Source organism: Pelobates fuscus, chromosome 6, assembly GCF_036172605.1.
Source record: "Pelobates fuscus isolate aPelFus1 chromosome 6, aPelFus1.pri, whole genome shotgun sequence".
Classification (NCBI taxonomy): domain Eukaryota; kingdom Metazoa; phylum Chordata; class Amphibia; order Anura; family Pelobatidae; genus Pelobates; species Pelobates fuscus.
Window position 1 is genome coordinate 213,585,104 of NC_086322.1, and position 23,040 is coordinate 213,608,143.

General features: G+C 41.7%; 2 protein-coding genes across 5 annotated transcripts in view; both read right to left on the reverse strand.

Moving 5' to 3' along the window:
* The window catches only part of SMIM18 (small integral membrane protein 18), a 290,872-nt gene that overhangs the window by 105,396 nt on the left and 162,436 nt on the right, over positions 1 to 23,040 (reverse strand). The window lies entirely within an intron of this gene.
* Positions 1,208 to 23,040, reverse strand: part of RBPMS (RNA binding protein, mRNA processing factor) — a 275,699-nt gene continuing 253,866 nt past the window's right edge. For 2 of the 4 annotated variants that reach the window (XR_010091264.1, XR_010091263.1), the window contains 2 exons: positions 10,815 to 10,920; positions 1,208 to 3,120 (listed from right to left, as the gene is read on the reverse strand). The gene's annotated coding sequence lies outside the window, so the exon portion shown is untranslated. Of the gene's footprint in view, positions 3,121 to 10,814; positions 10,921 to 23,040 lie in introns of those variants that run through there. The other 2 variants (XM_063458731.1, XM_063458730.1) reach the window with 1 other exon arrangement.

The following is a 23,040-nucleotide window of genomic DNA, read 5'->3' on the forward strand; positions in this document are numbered from 1 at the left end:
TCCTTAAAAGACTACCTTGGAAGACCACTCATGAAGGAGAACAAGGGGTACATGTTCCATTAATTTGTCTTTCTGTCTCCCACCCCCCTTTCTTACCACTGTCTTCAGGGCCAAATTTCTGTCGGAACTCATGCCATAGAAAAAAACATCCTAGTAGCAAATAAAAATACTATAAAATTAAATAAAATTATACTTATTTTAAAAGCAACTATTAAAATACAAAATAAAAATGCAATACAACATTGCTTAGTAACTAAAAAAAAAAAATCACTTTTTAAACATTGGAGTTCCTTACTATACCGAATTCTTATTTTTGTTTTGCAAACAAATCGAAGAGCCATTGAAACCTTAAAGGGACACTATAGCCACCAAAGGAACTTTAGCTTAATGAAGCAGTTTTTGTGTATCGATCATGCCACTGCAGTCTCATTGCTCGATTCTCTTCAATTTAGGAGTTAAATCACTTTTGTTTCTATTTATGTAGCCCTAGCCACACCTCTCCTGGCTGTGACTGACACAGCCTGCATGAAAAAAAAATACTTTCATTTTTAATCAGAGTTTTTAATCTCCTGCTCTGTGAATGGAACTTCAATCACACAAGAAAGGTCTAGCAACCTATTAACAGAGAAGAAGATCAGAAATTTTAAATTAAACAGAATTTGCAATAGAGGAAGTATAAACATTATTATATTGGGGCATTAGGGCGGTGTGACTAGGGCTGCATAAACAAAGTGATTTAACTCCTAAGTGGCAGAGAATTGAGCAGTGAGACTGCAGGAGCATGTTCTATACACCAATACTGCTTCATCGCGCTAAAGTTGTTTTGGTGACTATAGTGTCCCTTTAATAAATGAATAGAAAGACAATTTATATTACAGCACATAGAATCACACAAATCTTGAAAACTTAATCCATATCATGTATAATACACACAGTATAAAATAAATCTCAGTTGCAGAATGCATATAGACTCATATACAAGTTATTCTAGCACACATATTTTTGTTTCCCTCATATTTGCAGAAAATATAATTTTAAGCACATAAAATATTACTTTGGTTAAAGGGTATCCGTAAAAATAAAAAATACAATGTGATATATTCAGCACATGATTTTCTGTTTTTTTATTTGCTTTTATTTTATTAGACATCCAAATTAGCTTTTCCTCTCACTGTGTCCAGACTGATTGCAGATTTTTAAAAAAATGTTTTTATAAGTACAGTGAAACCTCGTCACTCGAATGGCCCCTTATCTGAACAATTCGGTAGTTGAACAAATATTTTGAGAAAAAAAATGTCTCCGTACACAAACGATCCTCAGTACCCAAACAAATCATGCATCAAACATGTTTAATTATAAAATGTGTCTCACTTTAGACACATTTTAAATTCCAGAAGAACAGTTACTTATCCTCATCCAAACAATATCTCTTCTCCTTTCCACTTACACCATCAACTCTCATCATTACAGGTAAAGTGAAGTCACATTTTCTTTTCATTTACTGTACATTGTGTTCATTATTTTTTTTCTATATGATTTTATGCATGTAAGGTATTATTAAACTGTAACATTTGTGTTAAAATGTTGTAATTTGGGGGGTCTGGAAAGGATTAATCAAATTTACATAAATTCTTATGGGAAATGTTTATTCGGTTCTCTAACAAATCGGAACTCGAACAGCTTTCTGGAACGGATTAAGTTGGAGTTTCGAGGTTCCACTGTATACCTTCAGTACTCTGTGCCACTCAAAGCTAAAAATCTAAAAAAAGTTAGTGTAGGACTCAACTAAGAGGTTTTGCCCTGATGTGGCAGGCGAGCTTACACTTTAATGACCCCTGGAGTGATAAAAAAAAAAAACACTCCAGTTATTTAAATGGACATAGGGATTTTGTTAAGTGCGCAAGTAACCATTTTTGTTTTTTATGGTATGTATTGGGGCTGATGTGTACTATAGTGTGAGTTTGAGGACAGGGCTTAATTTTGTATGCTCATTTTTAAAAATAAAACTCTACTGTAGACAAAGGTTAGGCAGCCTACGGCATATTTTACCTACAATCGTGCCAATTTTTGCCTAGACAGGATTACAAATTTGGTACAGAAGGCAACTATGCAATTCACAGCTCACTCTCTCTCTACAGACATTTAGAAGGACGGAATTGTATTTTACTGCATTTTAAGTTTGTTTGAGTGTCATGCTGACATGCAGCTTATGCTCCAGCACATCGACACATACATAGACAGATAAGATGTTAATGACAATCCATCAACTGCATATGCGAAAAAATATGTTTGACATTTGGACACTGATGACAGTTCAGAATTTCACTAAACGAGGAATTGTGGACAAAGTTGTTGACAAAGTAATAAAAACAAAACAAAAAAACCTTAGGTCTTAAGAGTCACGTTGATTGATTTCTTCAACTTGGAAATTTTGGCCTGAAATTTTAAATTCCCTTCAGAAATGCATTAACAAAAATATTAATAAAACCGTTTAGCAGACTAACCAATACACAAGATATATACCCATTCAAAATATTCCTAAATTACAAAATGCTTCATACATTCCAATGATAGAAAAATCTTTTTTCCTAATCCGGTTTAACCTGCACCCTCTTTATATGTATTGGTATAAACACTATGTAATACTGCATAAGCACACCAAAGTGTATTCAGTATATATACAGCTTGCTTTAACAAAAATAGTATGGTCACAAAATTCATATCTTATAATACAGCTCGTTTAGGGAGTTTTAGGTTTGAAATATCGCAAATCATGCGTATGACATGCAGCTTAAAAAGTCAAACAAAAATAGATATATCTTATTATATAAACTAGTGTGTCTGAACACAGTGTAAGGTTGCTTGGGTCATACATTGCTTGCTATAAGTGGTTATGCCGTCAGTTGTTTTGCTTTGGATTGAAAGCATAAACTAGATTGCAATGCATGGGAAGCCAAGAATTCACATAAGGCACATTGCAGTTCTTTACAGTGTCAAAGAAAAAGATGTTCACTTGGGGGTTTTTTTTGTTGTTGTTTTTTTTGTTTTTTTGGAAGGCAGATGTGTGATAGAGGCTGGGTCAAAGTCTTGGAGGAATCACAATGATGATGGTTTTCAAGCCTAGAGAAAAAAAATAAAGATGTTAGCAACGTGGTATATTCCGACTTACATTTGGTAATATTTGAACACGGTTTACTTGCTCAATGACCGTCTGTGAATAGATAAATATTAGCAAACAGATGTCTGGGCACACACATAGGCAATCCATTGCAGATTTTATACGCACATCTCGCAGAGCCTTTCTAAAGCTCATATACAAGTATGAAACCGGCACCGTTTATAATTGGTGGAAATGTAGGCTTATAGCATTCCTACTTACTATTTGCTGCTTGCACTTAAAGGGACCTTATAGTGACCAAAACAACTTTAGTTTAATGAAGCAGTTTTTGTGTATAGATCATGCCTATGAAGTTACACTGCTCAATTCACTGCCACTTAGGAGTTACATCACTTTTGTTTCTGTTTATGCAACCCTGACATAGACTGCCTGAAAACAAAATGGTTTTACTTTCAATCCGATGTAACTTACTTAAAAACAGTTTTTATCTCCTGCTCTGTAAATTGAACTTTAATTACATACAGGAGGCTCCTGCAGGGTGTAACCAGCTACTAACAGAGCAGGAGATAAGAAATTCTAAATTAAACAGAATTTGCAATAAAGGAAGTGTAAACTGCTTCATTAATCTAAAGTAGCTTTGATGACTATCGTGACCCTTTAACACTTAAATAGGCATATTTAACACGCAGTCTAAAATTACACCAACTGTCACTTTCTGCACACATGTTTTTTTCTTAAAACCAATCTCCTCAAATACACATACTTTAAAATCATCTTGAGGACCAATTTAAAAAGTCGTGGTACCTTTGGTGATGCAGTAAAGTAAAAATCTGCGCACGTAGACTTGCAATGAACACAATCTGGTGTGTGGACCATTTAATTCCTTTTGCTTGTTTGTAGGGATAGACCGATTATCGGTTCCGCTGATATTCAGTTTTTTTCAGTAATCACTATTGGTCTTGTAATTTACTGATAGCACTTAATGCTCACTGTTAATCGCTCTTCTGCTTGCTTTACATAGCATGTGAATCTTCTCAATGCATGACAGGCAGGGTTATCTCTGTTCTATGACTTATTAGCAACACCACGTTTACTTGATGGATGGGATACAATCCAGCCCTTGCTTTTGGTGTTTTTTTTTTTTTTATTAGGCACAGCAATATTAACCAGGCAGTCATTAAGTTCTGTTGTTTTGGGTCGTCTTCTTAATAGCCTAGATGTGTCAGTGGGAAAACATTACTGTGATATATAGGGTTCTTACAATGATGGCAGAGCCATGGAATTTAATAAGAATGTTCTGCTCTGAGCTTGCATTTCAATAAAGGTTTGGCAGGCCATATCTCTGAAAGGGATATATAAATACCATTTATCATTAAGTACACTCTGTGTATCTCTCGAATCTCAATCAGTGCAGTATTTTAGAATGAGGTAAATTCTAGGTTCACTTAAGACCATGTTGCAATGCTTTATCATGCTTTCTAAAAGGCTACTGTGTTTTATAGCAAAACATAAATCAGTCATGTTGTGCTGTTATCTATATGATATATATCCTGTTAGTTAACACTGTCAAAACCAACATGAAGTTCCTGTAGTCCAAGCACTGGTATTTATGACATAATTTAACTGATACGATTGCCTTCAGCATATCTCCACTTACTCCTTGATAGCTGTTATATAAAGGGCATTCAGAAGGTATATAGACCCCTTCATTTTTAGCATTATTTTAGCTTTATGATACAATTGTTTAATTTTTTTTTCACATCAACACTGAATACTCCATAATGACAAAAGAGAAAAAAAAAACCATTGCAAACCCACAATGACAAAACAAAAAAACAAATTTGGACACCATTGCAAATATATTAAACAGAAAAAAAAACTAAAATATCACATTGAAATAAGTATTCGGCCCCTTAACACAGAACTGAAGCTGAAGCACCTTTGGGAGCAATACAACCTGAAGTCTTTTTGGGTGTGATGTTACAAGCTTTTTACACCTAAAGTTGGGTAATTTCAAACATACCTCTGCAGTTCTGTCAAGTTGGGACAGCCATTTTCAGTTCCAATGATTTCCAACTGAACATCTAGTTGGGCCACTCAAGAACATTAATAGAGTTGCCCTAACCAACTCTTGCATTGTCCCGGCTGTGTGCTTAGGGTCATTGTCCTGTTGGAAGGTTCTGTCTGAGGTGCTGATGATGATACCACCACAGCTGAGATGGTGTTGCGCTGGCTATGAGACATGCCTAGATTCCTCCAGACATGACACTTTCAATTGATGCCCAACAGTTACATCTTTGTTTAATCAGACCAGAAAATCTTGTTTCTTCCAGGTGGGCTTTCATGCGTCTTGCAGTGAGTAGAGGCTACCACCTAGCCTGCCTGCCTTAATGGTGGCTGCAATTGTTGTCCTTCTGCAAGCTCTAATTAGACTGTTCCAAATGTCTTCCATTTAAGAATTGTGGAGGTTACCGTACTCTTGGGCACCTTAAATGCAGCCACATTTTTTTGAATTCCCCAGACCTGTACCTCAACACAATCTCATCTCTGGCCCTTTGACCTCATGGTTTATTTATTTGCTCTGATATGCATACATAGCTGTGTATAGACAGGTGTATGTATTTCTAAATCATGTCCAATTCATTAAATTTGTCACAGGTGGACTCTAATCAAGGTATCAAAGCATCTCAAAGATCATGCAGAGCAATGGGATGCACCTGAGCTAAATTTCAAGTGTCATAGTAAAGGATCCAATTAATTATTTCAATTTTATGGAGTACTGAGTGTAGATTCATGTGATTTTTTTTTTTAATTTAATCAACTCTAGCATAAAGCTGAAACATAAAAAAATAATAATAATAATAATAATTAGGGGTTCTGAATTCTTTTTGAATGCACTGTATTTTTATTCAGAAAGCACAGAGTCATTTGACAGAGATCAAATGTCAGAGGTGGCTAAAAAGTAGACACACCTTTGTGGAACTCTCACTCCCATAATGCTATGCCAGTTTAAAGGCATCATGAAAGTGCCACCTATGATTTACTCTGTTACACTAAAGCTCCCATAATTCTCTTCAAGTCTAAATAAACACGAGCCACAGACATTATTTCCAGACCTGTTGACCTTAATCCTATTACCTATACACAATGTAATAGTGGAATAAAATTATTTGCATGACGGGGGGAGCAGCTTGTGGCGAAACCGACCTCGTCACGTGTCCTTGGAGGGGGCTGCTTGCCCGCCTCTTGCCTTTGGACTATGGTCCAGACTTTATGTGAATGTGTTAACCCAGATAGCTATGCCATGAAGCCCATTCGTGTAGTTAAAGACTTCAGGTCCATGGCAATTGAACTGTGTGAATAGGATCTGCGCGCTATTCGGTAGTTTTGTGCGCTCAGATCCCAGCTATCTGAAATAGGTGACTTTATGTATTTTAAAGTGTTTTACTGTCTTTGTGTCCCCATGTGCTCAATGGAGTCTGTCTCTGCCCTGGGAGGTAATTAGATTACTTCTACCTTGTCTCCAGGAGAGAGGGCTCTGTAAAAAGGGTCTGAGCCGGAAAAACAATCTGGCAGGGGTTTTAAAAGATACTTTACTAACTTTTGAACCCCTGGTCTGATTCATGCCATTTTTTAATATGTCGTTCCCCTGAATGGATTGATTGTGGATATGTATTTTTATGTGAATGTGATGTATGGTTTTAGAGTTATGAAAGTTGGGTAGAAAGTATGTTTTAACTGTATGTATAATTGAGTTTCCTCTCAGGATAAGGGGAGGGAATATGTGGGATGTAACTGATGTGTGAGTGGTTGTTTTATACCTCCCTGTGGGCGGACCTGTATTTGTAACAACTGTAATAAAAACCAGGCTGGGTGTGCCAGCACCTCAGATTCTGCTTGACCCTCAAACCGATGTGTCGTCTCGTTTTTGGGGGAATTGGATTGTATGCTGACTGCCAGGAGTGTAAGCGGATTGTATGCTTTTCCTGTTCGGCTGATTCCAGGGTTCGTGTGTTTCCAGTTCGGGAGTTTCCAGAATTCGTACAGTTTGCAGTTCGGGAGATTGGTGCTTGCAGTAGCTGCTGGTCTAGGAAAAAGGGGATTATCGCCTAAACGATTTTTATCCCCTTTTGAGCAAAACAGTCCGTTACACAGCTGAAGTAAAAAAAAAAACTAATATTCTTCCGCTGTTTGCTTTTATTTCCACCAAATATAACTGAATTAACACCGCAAACTGTAGTCTCATAATCCTGTGATGGATTGACATAGCACTCAGCAGCCAGGATAAAGGGCAACATGTTTCCTCACGAGATTATTTCAGCTCACAAACTTTGCAAATAACACAAGGTCAGAAAAAGTAGGTTTCACCTTCAGAATAGCAAAGGATTATTTATAGGGGTGGCACCAATCAAGACAAGGTTTCATTAAATACGCAAATTGTGATGGCAGAATGTACAAATATTTAAGAAAAGCTCACATACCTTTATACTAACACTCAATGAATTATCTCATTGTTCGACCATCCCCCAACCGATCACAGATTATGTTGCTTTGATACCAATAATTATATATGTGTATAGTGTATATGTAGTGTATATTTCATGGCATAATTTTATGAATTTTAGACATTAAAAAATATCCTGTTACTGCCTATAATGTACCATTCATTACATTCTACATTTTCAGTTTTCCACCTCCTCTTTTTTTTTTTTTTTACAACATAATCTTTGTATGCTAGGGAATATTTTTTTTTCTGAAGATTTAGATATAACCCCTAGAATTTTCTTGAAAATCTATAAAAAAAATGTTTTCGATCATGTCATGTATGCTACTAAAGAAAAAAAAAAAAAAAAAAAAGAAGGTGGTTTAGTGAGGTGATTTTTTTTTTTTTTTTTTTTTTTTAAGGAATGGAGACCTGATGAGTATCTAATGGAGTGGGATAGCCCTAGAGAAGTTTTGAAGGCAAAAGTCAGAAGTGCAAGTTGGAACAGAGGATAGACATAGGATTTCGGCAGAGCTTAGGGGGTCTGGATAGGATATACTTGTATCCTGGCGAGGATAAATAAAGAGGAGCAATATTATGAAGAGATGGGTAAGCAAGAACCAGCCCTATATCTTATGGGAAGTAAATGTAAGAATTGACAAAGTGGGTAGGCATGTGAGGTGCGGGAGGACAGGGATGAGTCTTGCCGCAGCATTCATTATAGACTGTAGCAGGGCGAGCCAATGAGAAGTGGATTGCAATAGTCCAGGCAGGAGACAAGAGTGGCATTAATGAGTCGCATCCAGTGTTAGATAGGGGCACATGTGAGCTATGTTTTTTAGATGAAAGTGACAAGATTTGGCGATTGACTGGATTTGAGGGTTGAAGGAGAGGTTGGAAGAGGAGAACATCAAGGCAGTGAGTCTGTGAGGTAGAGCTGATAGTAGTGCCATTAACTTTGAAGGAGATAGACACGGGAGTAGCAGTGTTTGAAACAGAAAATATAAGAAGTTTTGTTTTGGAGATATTGATTTTAAGGAAGTATGCTGCCATCTAGTTAGAAATAGCAGAGAGGCAGCAGGAGACATGATTCAAGAGGGACAAAGAAGAGTAGTCAGATAGTAGGAGTAGTCAGATAGTTTTGCATGTCATCAGCATGGCATTTATATTGGAAGCCTAATTAACTGATTAATTTACGAAGGCAGGCAGTATATATTGAAAACAATAGGGGACTGAGGACAGAAACTTGGGGACCGCCAACAGAGTAGAGTTGAGAAGGAGAGGAAGACCCAGAAAAGGAGACAATGGAAGAGTACTGGGAGAGGTAGGAGGAGCGAGTCTTGTAGACTAAAGTGGTAAAGGATGAGAAGAAAAAGTTGATGATCAACTGTGTCAAAAGCAGCGGAGAAGTCAAGGAGAATTAGAAGGGAGCAGTGACCACTAGATTTTGACAAGTGTGAAATCCAGACTGAAGCAGGTCAAGTAAAGAGGTAGCTTCAAGTAAATCATTCAGTATTTTGTACACAACTCTCTTAAGGATCTTTGAGGCACCGGGTACTAGAGAGATAAGGCTGTAGTTTGATGGCCAATTTGGATCAAGGTTGTTTTTTTGTTTTTTTTTTAGAATTAGAGTTATGGTTCCATGCTTGATGGGTGCAGGAAATATATCAGGAGGCGAAGGAGAGATTAAATATTTTAGCAAGAGAAAGAGACAGCATGTGAACAACATGTGAGGGAACAGGAGGAACGAAGCAGAGCAGAAACCTCTTCCTGTGTGGCAGGTGTTAATCAGCATAGGTGTGGGGCTGGGGGAAGTGTTGGTAGGGGTAGGAGAGAGATTTGAGACCTCTTCCCCGATTGCATAAATCTTCTCAGTGAAAGGAGTTGCAAAGTCTGGAGTGGTTAGGTTAGTAAGAGAAGGAGTGGCAATAGGGGCGATGAAGAGCATTTCAAGTATGAAAGGGAGAGTTTGGTTATGAGCATTTTGAAGTAGTTTTCTTTGCCATGGGAAATGGACAAAGTGTAGGAGCGTAGCATGAATTTATAGTGAAGGAAATCGGATGCAGAATGAGACTTTCTCCAGCAGCATTCAGCAATTCTGGAGCAGAAAGTACCATGTTGTGTAGTTCACAGAAGAGGGTGGGATTATAGAGGGAGGTTACAGAGCTAGGGCAGGTGAGGTTTGAGATGGGTGAAAAGGGAGTTTGGAGATTGGTAGATAATTGCGTTATCAAGAGAGGGGAGGTTTCTGCAAGATTGAATTGATTAAAAGTCATGTAGAGATTAGTGAAAATGAGATCAAGAGTGTTTCTAGCTGTGTGAGTTGACAAATTGCAATATCCTGCAAGTTAGGTAAACATAGAAACATACGGTTATAGCTTTATGGTAAGATTGCTCTCGAGATGTCTGCATGATCAGGTTTTCCTGACAGCGACATTATCTACATATACATATGCTGTTTAATGGACCAGCTATAACCATTTTCAGCTATAAGCGTTGTAAAACATTGACATCTTATAAAAGTTAGTACACTATGGTTCCAAGAACATATACAACCAGCGTTCACTTTGGAAAACTGCCAATTTCATTTAAAAAAAAACATGGTCATTTCATGAAATGATACCAGCTGTTTTTTGAATAAACAATTCGATGTGCACAAAACATATTATAATACAAATAATGTACACAATGTCGGTACAATCTATAAAAACAAAAAAACTAAGCAGTAACCCAAAATAATTTGGTGCCTAGCTCATACTATCTTATTGTCAACTTTGTGTGTTATCAGGACAAGCCATCTGTCATTCTAATACACAAGGTACAGATAAACAGATTTAATCAGAATTCAGAGGGAACTGCAAATTGTAAGCTAGAATATCCAAGCTGGCGAAATTCTGTAACTCTACAGTTTTTAGTTTGGTAATTTTTTCCTAATATTTGGTATTCTGTTGTCAATTACCCGTAGTTCCCTTTTTAGCAAATTGACCCAATTTTAGACATATTGGAAGTCAGTCTTCATGTTAATATTCACTGTTCAGAGAATAAGCACTTTTGGATATATATATATATTCCATTTAGATTTTTTATTTTACATCCCAAGGTGATGATGAGCACACTGTGTTAGAGCTAGAGGGAGGTCGGGTAGGATTAATGAATCGTGTAGGTTGTACATGTTAAGTATTATGGTGCATTCCCCGGGGCTCTGTTACTTACCAGCACACTGTTGTTGTGATATATAGCCTGAGACTTCAGTGGCCAACAAGGAAGAATACATCAATACCCACAAGACAGACTGTAGCCACCATCACACACCTGGTATCTGTAAAATACAATTTAAACACATGCCAGATTACAATGTCTGATCAATGTATCTCTGAGCAACTAACCTTGCAAACACTTTTAACTCATATTAACCTCTAGACTGCCATCTTCTACTGTTTGTTGAATGTGTCAAATTGGGAAAAATACATACATAGAAAATTAATTCTGTACATTTATTGCATACAGCATGTCCCTGCAATTTCATTTTTTTCTCTCTTTCACTAAAAAGGTAAACCTGTTAAAATAATGCTCTTTAAAACGGCATATATGACCCACTGACCTGTTAGAATGTAATATTTCTGTTTTAGAATCGGTGAGTCACTCAGTGACTCTGTATTTTCATTCAGAAACAGGCACACAGGAGCCTTTATAGACAATGCTTTTCCCCCCACACCTGTCACTATTGATGGCTGGGGACTTAAAGTATTTCCTAGTTTGCCTTATGATATATTTTGACTGCATTTAACATTCAATGAATTTCCAACACAGTCAATATGGGTGTTTCATAAAGATTTCATTCATCAAATGATTACCTTTAGCATAAAACATGCTAAATATAAACTATCTTGCTGCTTATCTGTATTGATTGGGATGTGGCTGAGACTCTCAGCCAATCCCGGTGCAATCATTTTGGTTTATAGTAATGAAGTGCAAATCCGATAAATAACTACTCAGCGAGGGTTTATGGGATGTATCTTTCATTCCTTATCAATAGTTTCAATTATGAAATCAACTTGTTTGTGCCACCCTATCATAATAACATCACATTTATTTATATAACATTTCTTATATAAGGCTCTAATCCAGAGTAGTGTCAGAGTAGTATAGTGTCTATAGGGACACTATTGTCACCAGAACAACCACAGCTTAATGTAGTTGTTCTGGTGAGTATTAGCATTGCCTTCAGGCATTATCATGCAAACATTGCCTCTTCAGATGAAAGGTAGTGTTTACATTGCCCCTAGGACACCTCCAAGTGGCCACTTCTCAGATGGCCACCTGAGATGCTTTCTGGGGCAGTGCTGCACAGTAGTCAGCGCTGCCATTCAGCGTCTGCACGCTCTGCATGGGGACGCTGAATTTTTCTCATAGAGATGCATTGATTCAATGCATCTCTATGAAGATGTGCGGATTGGCGTTTGGCCCCATCCCACCTCCTTGCCGATAATTTAGCAATCAGCAATTCTGATGATGTCATCAAGGAGGCAATGCTGATGTTGATGCAAACTATATAAATTGCAGTGGCTTGCTGGTCAAAATTAACTCCCTAACCCAGGGGTTCCGAAGGGCGCATCAAGGGGTACGCAGGGGAGCCGCAAGATATTTTCCTGGTGCAATGTGCCTCCCTCTCCCCTGCTGGCTCTGCAGGACCGGATCAGAGATTTCCCTCTCTGGCCCGCTCTCTGTGTACTGCTGGCAGCCGGCAGGGGAGGGAGGGAGACAGGACCCGGGGAGCTCTAACCTGCAGCTCTGCGGGTTCTCCTCTCGCTAGCTCGGAGCATTGCCACGGTTACCACGGCAACGCTCCGAATCTCATGAGAGTGAAATCTAGCAGCTTCTGAGGCTGCTAGAGTTCACTTTCACCACTGGGTCAACAGTTATTGCAGAAAATGTCCCCCCTCCCAGGCAAGGTAAGCAGGGAGGGGGAATATTAAAATCATTATTTTTAATTTAAAAAAAATAATTATATACTTATGAATTTGCCCTCCGATCCCACACCACACAATAACTCTCACACACACACTGTCCCCCCCATACACACACACTGTCCCCCCATACACACAGACTGTACCCCTGACACACACACACTGTACCCCTCATACAACCTGCCCCCCCCACACACACTGTACCCCTCACGCACAAGCTGCCCCACATACACACACACTGCACCTCTCGCACACACGCACCTCTTACACACACTACTGCACCTACTCCCTTCTACAGTCCCTATCCCAGCAGATCCCAGGTAAGTTGTTCATCAGTTCTTAAACAGTTTTACTACTTACTTTGGGAAGGCACTAGGGCACCATAACCACTACAAAGTGCTGTAGTGGTTATTGTGCCTAGATTGCTTCTTTAAATAATCTACTAGTGCCCCTCCCAAGATTAGATTCTGGATCTGTGCTTGAACGGCAACCATTTATGCCGAGCAGGGACCCAGTATATGCCGCTGCGCTGTACATATATACAACCTAGAATTTCTTTATTTTTTTTTCAATATATTTTTTATTGAATTTTTGTCATCAGTGATATAATTCCCAGATTTTACTAGTAACATGACGTAAAGTCATGATTTTATTAAAGACACGGAGGCGAGTATTATGCATAACTCTTTCTTTATTTCCTCAGCAGCAAAGATAGAGGAATATAAATATTGTCAAAAAATGAAAGAAAAACTGTATAGGCATAACGGGTAGCCAATCACATGGTAGAGGAAGTGGCTATATAAGTCCTGTGTCTCCCACAATCCCCCTCTTTCTTGCGAAAACCGAAGACCAGGTAAGAAGAACGATGTCCTACTTGATCAGCACAGGAAACAGGAACAATGCGACAACATCAAGCTAAAAAAGACAGAGAAATATGGTAATTTCCAGACTCAAAACTGTAGACTTACCAAACAGCATCATAAGGAGTCACAAACAATAAACTGGATTCTGAAATACAAAAGATAAATAATTAGTAAACATAATAAGACGTACCAAACCATCCAATCATATAAATAAACATATATAATCAATACATACCTAATTGAACAGTAAAAACCCGTAGAGTCTCAAGCATCTCGTATCCCCATTCCACACCGGGAGGGCGGGAGGGAATAATACTCGCCTCCGTGTCTTTAATAAAATCATGACTTTACGTCATGTTACTAGTAAAATCTGGGAATTTTATTAAAGACACGGAGGCTCATATTATGCAAGTTCAAAGCTGTGCAACTACTCGAGATGCGATGTGTTCAATAGGTCTGAAATAGAATTCTCTAAAAGTCGATTCTCTGGACCAATCTGCCGCCCGCATGATATCCTCCAGACGACACCCGACTGAGGAGGCTTTAGAAGCCATCGCTCCTCGTACAGAATGGGGCGTAAACACAGAGGTGTCTATACCCGCAGAGGATAATAGTTCACGTATCCAACGTGCCAGGGTAGGTGTAGAAACCGGTCGATGAGGCGACTTGAAAGATATGAACAAATCGTGTAGATCGGCAGAGTGAAGGGAACTCGTGACATCCAGATAAACTCTGAGGCAATCCACCGGACAGAGCGCCGGACAGCCAGGGAACCTGGGATACGAAAAAGACTTGGATGCAGATTTAGTCCTCCTGGATATATCAAAAGTAACACCTTCTGGGGTGAATGCAATGGCGTCCCAATCCATGGCCCTGACGTCAGAGACCCTCTTGCAAGAGATCAAACAGAGTAACATCACCAACTTGGATGACAGTCGTTTCAAAGTCAGCTCCTGATTAGGGTACCATGAGGAGAGGAACTGCAACATCATGTTAACGTCCCAAAAGGCAGAGAAGCGAGGCCGAGGAGGACGAGCAAGGCGGATACCCTTGAGAAGACGACATACAAAAGGATGCCTGCCGACAGGGGAACCATCCAAACCCCTGTGTCCGGCCGAGATAGCCGAGCGGGAGAGGTTAATCGTGCGGTACGCCTTGCCTGAGTCAAACAGGGACGTGAGGAATTCCAGGATCAAAGGCAAAGGGGCAGATACGGGATCCACTGCCTGTTCCATGCACCAACCAGACCACGATCTCCATGAAGTTCGATAGGCAGTTCGTGTGCCTGGGGCCCAGGCATTATCGAGGAGTAGGAGAGTTGTCTGCGGAACGTCTGGGACAATCCAAGGTCCCCTGAAAGGAACCACGCTATCAGGGGTAGCTGGTGTTGTAATACTAGCCCGTGTGGGTTCCCATCCGGGTCTAGAAGGAGGTCCTGGAAGATTGGAATCAACCGAGGATAATCGATCGACAACTCCATCAAGCGGGGAAACCATGGTCGAGATCTCCAAAGCGGGGTGATTAGCGCTACACGACAGTCGTGGCGAACCAGTTTCGAGATCGTGCGCGCTATCATGTTGAATGGAGGGAATGCGTATAGCAGACCCCGCGGCCATTCTTGAAGGAAGGCATCGGTCGCCACCGCTGTCGGATCCGGCCTCCAGCTGAAGAACTTCGGCAGTTGAGTGTTCAGTCGAGATGCGAACAGATCCATCTGGAACTTTCCCCACAACATGTCCAGGCTCTGGAACACCGAAGTGTGTAGACGCCAATCTCCAGAGTCTCTTAAGTGTCTGGAATTCCAATCCGCTCCCGAATTGTCTAGCCCCGGAATGTGTTCCGCTGTTACTGAAACGTTGTTGAAGAGGCAGAATTGCCAGAAATCTTTCGCCAGAATTGCCAACATCTTGGACTTCGTACCCCCCAGGTGGTTTATGTAGCGGACCGCTGATACGTTGTCCATCTTGAGGAGAACGCAGCAATTCGCCCGTCCTGGGGTAAGGCTGCGGATCGCGAAAGCCCCAGCCAGGAGTTCCAGGCAGTTGATGTGCAACAATTTCTCCACGTCGGACCATCTGCCTCCTGTGGAAACGTCGCCACAACGAGCACCCCAGCCGTGCAAGCTGGCATCTGATTCGATCACCACGTCCGGGATGGAGCCGAAGATGGCTCTCCCATTCCACGCCTCCATGTGTGCTAACCACCACACCAGCTCGTCTCTGGACTCTGCGTCCAAGCGTATCCGAGACTCGTAGGAGTGACCTGACCGAAGGTGTGACCCTTTGAGTCGCTGGAGGGCCCGGTAGTGTAGTGGGCCCGGGAAGATCGCCTGAATAGAGGCCGCGAGAAGGCCAATTATTCTCGCCAGCTGTCTGATGGACAGGTCTGCGACACGCAGAGCTCTTCGAATCTCCTTCTGAATGGCCTTCACCTTGGAACTCGGTAGAAACAGGAACTGTTGGACGGAGTCCACTCTGAACCCCAGGAACTCTATGGACTGGGCGGGATCCAAGACCGATTTGTCCCAGTTGATCAGAAAACCCAACTTCTGTAGCAGGGCGGTAGTCCATTCCAGGTGTAGAAGGAGATCCTCCTTCGATTGGGACAAAATCAGAATGTCGTCCAGGTAAACAATGAGGCGAACCCCTCGGGTACGGAGGAACGCCACCACAGGCTTCAGAAGCTTGGTGAAGCACCAGGGGGCCGAAGAGAGACCGAAAGGCAGGCAGGTGAAACGCCAACGCCGCCCGTGCCATGTGAAATGGAGATAATCTCTGAATTCTAGAGCAATGGGGACCGTGAAGTAAGCGTCCTTCAGGTCTAGTTTGGCTAGCCAGTCCGACTGGCGCAGAAGGTCCCTGAGGCAGTGTATACCTTCCATCTGGAAGTGCTGGTAACGCAGGAAGGCGTTGAGGGGACGAAGATTTATTACAGGGCGAACTCCGCCTCCTTTCTTGGGCACCAGGAACAGATTGCTCGTAAAGCCCTTGGCGGCGAACGGCAGTTCCTCTATAGCGCCCTTGGAGAGCATCTCTCCGACCTCCGCGGAGATCATCTCGTCTTGTTCCCGTGGAAGGGACAGTTCTCTGGGGGAATAAAACTGGACAGGCACTGAAACAAAATCTAGGCGATACCCCTTTACACACTGCAGAACCCAAGCATCCGAGGTGAGCTTCACCCGCTCTCGGTAAAATAAGGCCAGCCTCCCTGCTACCTGAACGGGAGGGAAAGAAAGGGTACTCACCGTAAGGACGTCTGCTGGTGGTACCACTGCGGGGGTATCTGGAGCCCCAAGCTCGACCTCTGGCTGGGAAGAAGGGAGGGGTTCTTTGGTCTTGGAATCCCCGGGAGGGAAAAAAGGAACCTCTGGTGGCGCGGAATGCGCCTCGGAAACCCCGGCCGGGTGGACGGTTCCTGCTACGCCCGGCCCCTCCGAAAACCTTAGGCGCGAACACGCGTTTCATGCTCGCCTGCGCCTTGTCAATTGCCGTGAAGGTCTTGACATACGAGCCCATGTCTTTCACGAAGGAGGTACCAAACAGTAAACCCTCTTCTGTCGGGTCAGGTTCCGCCACAGTCATAGTGGCCAGCTTAGGGTCTAGTTTTAATAGTATCGCCTTGCGCCTTTCCGCAGACATCGCCGTATTGGCGTTCCCCAGCAAGCATATGGCCCGTTGGACCCAACCTATGGCCACGTCTACGTCCAAAACTGAATCCCCAGCTTTAGCAGCATCTAGAAGCTCATATAGCTTCGAGAGGGGTCCCAGTGTATCCAGGATCTTGTCCTGGCATCCCTTCAGGGAATTGTCAAGACCCTTTTTGGGCTTCCAGCCCGACTTACCCAGGAACTGGGCAATCTGTGGGTCAATATCTGGGGTTTTGCCCGCAGCGCCCGGGAGAGAAGGGCGTGGGCATTCGGCCCGTAGCTTATTGCGGCCTTCTCTGGAAAGGGGTGTGCGGATACGTTTGGCCACATATTGGGCAATATGATCCGGGGGAACCCATTCAGCGGACCGGGGGTGACGCAGGTCGTCTGGGTCGAACAGGGGATTACCCTGAGGATCAAGGATCGTTTTGTCATCCCCAGAGGGGCCTAATACTGGACCCCGGGCCTTGGCGGAGGATTCTGATGGGTTAACGCCCGTAAGGGGCAAATCCTCCCCAGATACCTCATCATCATCAAAGGAGTCATACTCCATATAGTCGGATTCCTCCTCCACACTCCGGTCGGTATCCGACCCATCATCAAGGGCTCTAGCCCGTTTCCATAATCTAGCCTTTTTAGCCCGGCCAGGGGCTCTTTTGCGCGTGGGGTGCGCGCCATCTGTGACCGCCTCAAGCGTGTCAGTCATGGCAGGTAGAACCTGCATCGAGGAGTGGGAGCCGACATGTTTGGACTTGGCCTTTGCCTTACGGGCTCCAGGCACAGTCTGAGCAGGGGAGGGGGACCCCACACCCGTAGGGGCGGGGGAGGCCATAGCAGGCAAAACTAGGGAGTGCATGGATTGCGAAAAGGAGGTAGTAACAGCCCCCATGGCCGAGGCAATAGCCTTCTGAATGGAGGAGGCCATAGTGGCTTCCAGCATGGCCTGAAACTCTTGGGAGGCCATAGCACCCTCAGCACTGTGAGTGAAAATCCCCAGGGGGACCTGTAGGCCCATCCTCCCTATCCTGCATGATGTAAATCTGTAGTGGGCAGCTAAAGAAAATAAACCGCTAAATGACACTAAGGTGAATAAAGGATAGCAAAGGGTTGAGTAACCCACAGAAAGCGATACACACAGACCGTCTAGCGTTCCCAGGGGACCCGGCAAAGCAAAGGTGACCGCACGGCAGCACAGGGGAAGGATCGAGGTCCGCCCAAGATGGCCGCCGCACGTGAGGGAAGGCGCACGCGACCGGGCACTCGGCGGGGGAAGGGGCTCGTGCACCCGACCCGCCGAGCCCGCCCGCGAGCGGGGAAGAATGCGTGCGCAGCCGCGGCCGAAAATAGAGCGGTCGCGGCAAGGCACAGAGCCGGGAACCGTGCGGAAGCACGAGGAGGGAAGGGCAGGCTACAGGACTCCCCGGGAGGGAGAAGAGCACTAAGGGGTCCCAGGGGGAACGCTAGCGGTAACAGGTAAAAAAAAAAAACCGTACAAGTTATAAACAGTACACAACGAAAAATCAATACAAGGAAACGATTATCAAAACTTAGTCAGAGAGAAGCAAAAGCACTTATCTGTCTGAGGAAGCAGCAAAGAAAGAGGGGGATTGTGGGAGACACAGGACTTATATAGCCACTTCCTCTACCATGTGATTGGCTACCCGTTATGCCTATACAGTTTTTCTTTCATTTTTTGACAATATTTATATTCCTCTATCTTTGCTGCTGAGGAAATAAAGAAAGAGTTATGCATAATATGAGCCTCCGTGTCTTTAATAAAATCAAAAGTAGTATGCAACCAAGAAAAACAGGAAAACATTACAGTTGGAATCAGGTTGGGTAAAAAATTACAGTCAGGTAGCATAGATTAACATACATAGATTGTTATGCATATTTGCTTTTGCAGTTATTGCTCACAGAGCCAGACCAACATTCGACCCGTTTGCGTGTTGCAATTGGTTGATAGGTGTATTTGTTTGTATGACCCTTAGTAAAACATACGTATATTTATATATAATTAGCAGGGGTTAGCTTTCGAAGTCTGTCGGTTAGACATTTCTACTCATGGAGCCCATGTTGTGTGAAACAACTGTGCCGTTTTGGAATTGGGTACAGCCATTCGTTCATAGATGTGGAATTGGTGTACTTTGTCCCACAGTTGGGTTTTGTTTGGGCAAATTGTGGATTTCCAGTTGAGAGCTAATAGACTACGAGCCGCCAGGATAGTGATGGCACATAATTGCTTGTGTGAATGTTTGAATGTCTGAGGGAACCTTAGGAGCAAGTATGTTTCAGGTGTATTTTGGGTGTCTGGGATTTTGAGGGACAACCTCGAATTTTTTTTGACTTGGGGTGCCTTGAAAAAATATAAAAATTTTAAGGGCGCCTTGAACCACTGCACTAACCAATTCCGCAAATGCTAAATAATAAATAAATTGACTGCATTGAGTAAGGCATTGCAGCTACAGTACAATGTAGGCATGGTCTAAACAGGGGTAACTCGAGGGGCTCAAGACTAATGTAACTATGGAAGACTTTGCAATTTTTCTGTAAAGCATCACGTGTGAACTTAGTATGCAAATGATCTTTGAATTCAATGTCCATGTTGAGTAACAGCATCAGGTTAAGCTGAAGTGGTCTAGTGGTCCTTTAACTAAATCTCCTGCATTTGCCTTCAAAAATATGTGTCTCTCCTGCGATTAAACTACAACTCTCAGTACCCCTGTCTGCAATGCACATTTAGGAATGTGGCCCTTCAGCAGGAGAAAAGTGACATCTTTCTGTCCAAGATTCAAGCCAGGCCAAATGCCTGAGCTATTGCAACATCCCAAAGCCACATTTAGCACGCAAACTTTCTAAACAGAACACCCTGTCCATACCTATGGGAAAGCATTGTCATTGGCTGAGATCATCAATTCTGATGATGTCAGCCAAGGATGTGAATCGGGCCAGACGCGAGGAGCCCCTTGCGGCTCTGGAAAAAGGTAAATAAATCCCCTTTCCTGTCCCAAATGGTGGTTTTAGAACTATACTTTCAGGAATACATGTCTGTGTTCTTGACAGTATAGTGCCCTTTAAACTACAATATATCTAACTTTTTCAGTGATTGTTCTAGCTTTACTAATACAGAAACTCAGAGTCCATCCAACTCAACTTGAGAGCAGTATCAAATGAAAAATAGAGTGCACAATGGAGACCCCCCCCCCCCCCCCAAAAAAAAGGGGGGGGGGGCTTTCCAGAGGTATTTAAAAATCTAGCCTATATAAACCATGGTATTCAGACAGCAGCCAAACCACACATTTTGTGTCTTTTTTCCCCTTAAAGACAAAGAAACAAGTGAGGAAAGTGACCTGCCAGCATTTGTATAAAATGCTAACTAGATTTCAGAAAGACTGGGTGATAAATCGAACGATTTGCATCATTGATCACACACAGGACAACAATGTGTTTTACTGCCTCTTTAAAACAGTTCCAGGAAATAAGGGAGTTTGCTTAAAAATTATAGTAAAGGCAGATATGATGTTACTTGGCTTATTACGGTCATTTTATTATTGTTCAAAATGTCTCTACAGGGGGCAGCAATGTACTAAAACAAATTTGAAAAGAAACACAAGGTATGTGACCCCACTCATTTCAGAGTGATGACATCACACACATGTTTCTCTCCAATGCCATATACACAGTTCTGGAATGTATTAAGGGATTATGCTGTATCAATACATACAGATACAAACCTTTAACCCAGACAGTCATGTGGAATTTACACAGCTTCATTATATGGCAAATATGGTTTTGCCGCAATACAATTTTTTGCAAAGAAATATAGATTCACATTCATCAGACTCAATATAAATGGGTTTATTTTCTTTTGGATAAAGTGTATCAATTATTTTGCACCACACTCACAAACTTGTGTTTCATGTATTTTGTAAATATATACAATTAATTTTCCCTTTTTCCCCATTATGGATGAAGGGTCTCTGAGGTCAAGAACAATACAGCTGGTTTTCCTTAGTGTTCCTAAATATCTGTTCTACTGTCATTTATTATTTAGTGGGGCCATATGTATTGTATTATAAAAGATGTACACTTTCTTCTGTTATACTAGAATAATATATAAAACCAATCACTAGGTGTGAATAAAATTAAAAAATGAAAAAAAAAATGCGAAAAAGACACCAAAAAATAAACTAAATGTGAGAAAAATGCACGTGTTTTGGATTTTCAAATATATATGGCCGCTGGAGGTTATATATGACAAGGAGGGCATTGCTGGTTCAAATACATATAATTTTATTAAATTTTTTCCCCAAATTTTGAGTAGACAGCCAATATTTTTAATGCATTTTTTCCCATATGCACTGCATTGTGAGGATGATTTGTTCAACAGCGTACCATCCATATAACGTTGCCATGGTGTAAAGGTCCACCATATTTTGGACCATTATACATATATATTTAAAACATTTACTTAACATAGTAGGTCTGTAACATAATTCTGGGGACATTAGAAGGGTTCCAATTTGATTCCTGGTACAGTAGTTCTAGCCAATCACCATCTTATGACACAGCCCATCACATTAGCCCACTATTATGTATGTCGTGTAAGGGTTTGAATGCTCCACCTACTTGTTTTATTAACCACTCATGGGTTAGAGACATGGAGGACCATTGAGCAGATACGGATTTATATTTAGTTCAATTCCAAAACAAAGGAAATGGGAAAGAGATATGTGCTGCCCACACATTTGGATAATTAAAGGGATAATATGGGAACCAAAACAACTTTGGCTTATTTCAGACATATTATCCCTACACTTAAAGAAGCAGTTTTAGTGTATAGATCATTCTCATGCAGTCTCACTTCTCAATGATCTGACATTTAGGAGTTAAATCACTCTTGTTATGTTTTATGCAGTTATAGGCACACCTCCCCTGGCTGTAACTGACACAGCTAAATAAAAAAAATAAAAAAAAAAACACGGTTCCAGATCTTCAGAACAGAATTCAGAGGTTTTTTATCACCTGCTCTGTTACTTGAACTAAAATCACCCACAGGAGTCTCTTGCATGCTCTAACTGGCTATTAACAGAGCAAGAGATAAGAAATTCTAAATTAAACAGATTGTGCAATAAAGGAAGTTTTAACATCACATCTTACATTACCGGAAATGTGTAGGAAGACACTGTGTAGGAAGTCACATGCAGGAAGGTGCGGCTAGGGCTGTATAAATAGAGTAATTTATCTCCTAAATAATAGAGAAAGAGAATTGAGCATTGAGACTGCAGGGGAATGATCCTGCTTCATTAAGTTAAAGTTGTTGTGGTGCCTACAGTACCCCTTTACCCTAACAGTTGGCACAGTGGGTATGTTGGAGGACCATTCTGTAAGCACCCCCCAACACACACTATTTCATCATGAATGAATGAACAAAGATTGAAATGTCTGATTAAATTTTGTGGGTCGTGCAATTTGTTCTTTGATCTTTTCAGTCACACAGTCATATGTTATTTGTCTATTCGGACAAATGGAACATATACATAATTTGTTATTTTTTGCTATTGTGAGGGGGCCTATTAATTAACTGATGGCAGTGATGCTATTGTTACAATTAACTTATTCAATATCGTGACAATTTTTTTTGGAACAAGACCAGACCAAAACAGAGTACAAGAAAATGGTCCTGATTGATGGGACCTAACTATAGTCTACTATCTGCTATTATCAGGAGCACCTTGGAATATTTCATAGCAGTATGGTGTCTGTTGTCCCAGTACACAGAGCCAGTGCCACTATATGTCAGTGTCATCCAGGGGCGTGGGGCAAAGAGGCAATTGCCCCCCAGGCCGCCCTAAATCCAGGGCCGCCCGCATCCAGCAAAAATCTGAATCCCCTCCCTCTATCTGCAGACAGCATACAGCAGCCAATGGAATCGGCCGGCCTCTCCTGATGATGTCAGGAGG